Below are 4456 nucleotides of genomic sequence, written 5' to 3'. Positions count from 1 at the left end.
GGTCTGAATCGCATTAACCGAGACCTTGGTCTGCGATAATGCGCCGTCCCCAGATAGCTGCTGTGTTACAATGCCTGGGGGCGCCGATACTCTGGACACCTTCGTGACCGCGGTAATCGGGCCCTCCGTGAACGCAGCATGGGTCTGGCTCGTACTAGCGAAGACCTTAGTCTGTGCTAGTGCGCCATCCCCAACAAGCGGCTGCGTCCTCATGTCAGAATCTGACCGGGACTGCTGCCTGCTATGTAAAACACTTCTTATACGTGAAGTGTGATGTGACGACCTGATTGAGGTCTTATGGATACCTACTCTATGTGCCTGTTCAGCAACACACCCTCGGTGGGCTGAACGGCTCTTAGAGTGGTAAGGAAGAGAGGGTGAGATTTGAACGCTCTCGGACGTATTATGGAAAAGGAGCTCTTTTTTGACAAAGTCAGGTGGAGCCAACTCTTTATTAAATACATCAACAAAGGCATTTACATCAACACCCATCCCTTCAACCGAAGGGTGGGGGGGAACAGTGGGCGCTTTCGACACCATCGATGCGTCCTCCATCCACTCCCCCGCGTCCCGTCACGTACGTCTCCTCTTGCCCTTGGAGGGCCAGGTCGACGTCCTCGTCACCTCCCTCGCCGGCTGTAGTGGGGCTACCGTAGCTGCTGGGAGGGCAGGGCCCGTTCCCTTGCTGCTCGTGACCGCCGGATGACGCCGATTACGCCGCCTCGCCGTAGACCCCGGTCTACTTGGAGGGGCGGAGGTAGATGGCCTTTGAGATGGAGCGGGGCCGAGTCGTCCTGCCAACGGCAGGTGCTTGGCCAGCTGTTTCTTCTCCTCCTCTAGCTTAGAGAAACGCTCCGTCGCCTCCTTGACTGCGACCCCAAAGAGGCCGTCGTCAGAGAGGGGGGCGTTCAAAAGAGACGTCCTGTCTGCCTCTTACATGGATGTCAAGGACAACCAGAGGTGTCGTTCCCCGACCACCGAAGTGGCCATGGACCTCCCCGCGCAGACTGCGGACGCCTGTGTCAGGTGGAGTATGGCGCCAGAAATTCTGGACGCCTCCTCCACCTCCTCCGGTGCCATCTCTGTCTTGCCCGTGGTTAAACGGGACAGATAGGCCGCCAAGAGGGCAATGTTGTTAGCTGCTGCTACAGCTTGGGCTCCCAACCCAAAGGACTTCTCTAACAGCGACGCTGTGAGTCGGTCCTTGTGGGATGGCAACGTGGCCTTCTTGGAAGAGGGCCAAGGGCTCGAAACCGGTACGAGATACGCCGCCATGGCGCTCTCTAACCTGGGGATTCCCTGACCCTGGAACCTTCCTTCCACTCTCGTGAATGGGAGATACGCTTTTACAGGCGAACGCGCCGCTAAAGGTGCCTCCCACGAGCCCTCAACGTATCTAGCCAAAGAAGGCATGGCAGGAGCCACTGGCTCTGCCGCCTTCCTTGGCCTGGAATAAGGACCGCCCTCCATCATATCAACCTCCGGTGCGGAGGGAAGAGGGGGCAGCCGTATTGCCAGCCGTTGAGCAGCTCTCTCAATGAGGCCCGGAAAATCCGATCTCAGAGAGGCTGCGGCGAAAGAGAGAGCTTCTGATCTCTCAGAGCTCGTATCCCCTTCGCTATAAGGACTACAAGCCCTCTCGCTCTCCAAAGGAAAGGGGGGCTTGAAAATATGAGGGATGGGGTCCGACTGTTCCATAGGAATGCCAGACTCCTCCTCAAAGTCCTTATCTTCCCCGAGTCTGCACCGTCGGACGACGCCTCTGAAGCAGAGGCTAGTATCGACAGCACGTCCTCAAGGGGGATGTCCTCCCTGAAAAACGCCCAACGCTGCTTCCTCTCCTTTAAAGAAAGGAGGGCGCAGGAGGCGCAATTCGGGGGACTGCAGACGCCTTCCTTGGCATGCTGGGACCCCAAACACATGAAACACAGGTCGTGGTGGTCACCGGCCGCCATGGAAGTGCATCTGCACTGAGCTCTGAAAAGAGCTTTTGGGGGTGGAAAATCTCCCGGTGTGCTCATTTAGACGACGTTGATGACTGGAATATCAACGGCGTTTTTCTCGTCCTGAGTCTTGTGCTTCGTCTCTTCTTGGCTCTTCAGTCTAGTCATCCAGTCGCTGAAGAAAAAGCGAGGCTGATTGAGGGGAGGCATCCCCTCTTATAGGGACACCTGTACTCCTATTGGCTGTAGGTGTGTGCATAATTTTGTCTCAGGCTGCTGCTGCCTTAGGGCAGAGGGTAAACCACTAGGAGCAGAGCTCCCCTATGGGGCGGAGCTCCACGATATAGAACTAACTTTCCCCCTTTTAAAGGGTAGGTAGCGTAAACGTAACCACATTTAACATATGGATTTGTAATTACATGCTAGCATGGCTAGTAGCTAACATTAGCCAGCCGGAACCACTGAGGCTGGGAACTAGCTAGGTAGCACCGGTTCTCCATATGATGTTGAGAAATAGTGCATTGTGGGTACTTCTGAAGATATTCGGAAATAAGTTAATACATATGTAAAAACGCAAAAACATAACTATGTTTGTAGTTATACGTAACCATACTGTGACTACAACTAAGTTACTAAGTCTTTGACCACACGGTGTTGTTACTTTGAGTTACCGTTTAGAAAGGCTGGATTTCTGTATAAGTACTTTGTGACATCTGCTGATGTAAAAAGGGCTTTATAAATACATTTGATTAGATTTGTATTTGTGTAATTGTAGCTAACTTGATAATGTTAGCTATCACTGATGTCTAAAGGGGGTGGCTAGTTAAGTCTGGTAAAGTAAACTGACAACAACAACCAGTAGCTATAATTAACATTAGCTACCTAGTTTAAGCATTTTGACCACTCATCTGTCAATCAGTACAAAATCCGACCGCAGTTGAAGAGAGAGGAATATCGAAAACTTCCAACGCTACTTCATGCTTCTCATCCATGCAGTATTATTTTGTCTTGAGCTGAACATTTCAAACGTGTTCTTTTGACATATTTCCCTTCCCTTCAAATTCCCGCGTTGATGACGTTTCACATTTTAACCAATCAAATCTAATCTGTTTTAACTTTAACCTACTGTACGTCATTGGCGTCAACTGATGGAGGCAAAAATAACATTGTTCGTTTTCGAGACAAGGACGAAAGTAAGTAGACAACTAAATACAATCAGAAACCGAATAGGGTTGTTGTTTCATAGCATAGACCAAAACGGTCTGGTTTCAGGTCTAAAATGTTTTGTTGACTTCCTGGATTAGGCTTTGGGTCAATAACTCGATGTCATTGGCTCACACCAATAATATGGACATTTTGGGCAATGCATTCTGGTCCTTTTGTAGATATAACGAATAAACGTATATAAATACTGATTTAGATTTAGAGAAAAAATTGCACGTATTAGGAAATAGTATATTTTATAACTGTTATTGTATATTTGGCCATTTTGGTAGAAGAAATTTCAGCAACCGTAGCCGAGAAGTTTATACTCCAGCAGCCATGTATATAGTGGTCATTTGACACCGAGTGTTTGTGTTGTATGAAAGGAGAGAAGGTTAGCACTCCCCTTGACAAGGATGGAAGAGGCCCTAGTGGCCTTCAACACACATATGGTTAAGGCATTGTCACCTACTTCGTGACATCTTCAACCAAGTTTTTTAATGGTACATCCTCACACAAATATATACTCTACACAACATTATTTTTCTTAGCATGTTGAGAATTATGAGACATCCTGACCAGGAAAATGAAACAGGACAGTTATTTCATTGTCTGTTTTTGATTGAAGAATTATCACTATTGCATTCATAGTCACTAAATTAAGTTGCTAGTTATGCCCCCTAGCATAACCAACAGACAACAGCATGTAACACAGTGTACTCAAGATGAGAATGCTGCGTTCATCCTGAAATCTTTGTGTAGGTTTTCTCAATTACCAGAAGAGGGCAGTCATGTTCTACCAAAGACACAGAAGAGCTCAGACTTCCTGCTTCAATCCATCGTCCCCCAAAAAGGTATGCCTGGCCTGAGGGTATCTGGAATAAAGATGACAAAAAATATATTTTCAATAAACTTCACCTGAACATTCCTTGAATGTGAAGAGATCTAGATAGGCAATAGCCTTACTATGCTGGTGAATATGAGACATACAGTAGCTTGTTGTTGGCTAAGTCCCCCATACTTGTCTCTGAACCCGGATCAGAGAGCCTGTGAGGCTGATGAGGCAGCAGACCTCTAGAGATCCATCTGCCCTGGCAGCCAACCATTATACGGGGGGTCTCTCTCTGTGAAAGCCATCAGGGCCCTCTGCCCAGACCACAGCAGGCCACCTCAGTGTGCATGTGTCTATGTGTCTGGGTCTACTGCATCAGGCAGGCAGACTGGTGAGATAGGGATAGGCACAGGGCCGGAATACCACATTTGGGGCCCCAGGGCAGCTCTGTAGCTCAGCTGGTAGAGCACGGCGCTTG

The 4456-nt window shown here is 48.8% G+C and overlaps 1 non-coding gene across 1 annotated transcript; it reads left to right on the top strand.

Annotated features, from left to right (window-relative positions):
* The first annotated feature begins 3518 nt into the window (after positions 1 to 3518).
* Positions 3519 to 3646, top strand: LOC121583737. The gene has a single exon (XR_006003594.1). It is a non-coding gene; the product is annotated as a U6atac minor spliceosomal RNA (small nuclear RNA).
* Positions 3647 to 4456: the final 810 nt, after the last annotated feature.

This window comes from Coregonus clupeaformis, chromosome 15, assembly GCF_020615455.1.
Source record: "Coregonus clupeaformis isolate EN_2021a chromosome 15, ASM2061545v1, whole genome shotgun sequence".
Classification (NCBI taxonomy): Eukaryota; Metazoa; Chordata; class Actinopteri; order Salmoniformes; family Salmonidae; genus Coregonus; species Coregonus clupeaformis.
Note: the sequence above shows the minus strand (reverse complement) of the source record. Positions and strands in the feature narration are given on the sequence as shown.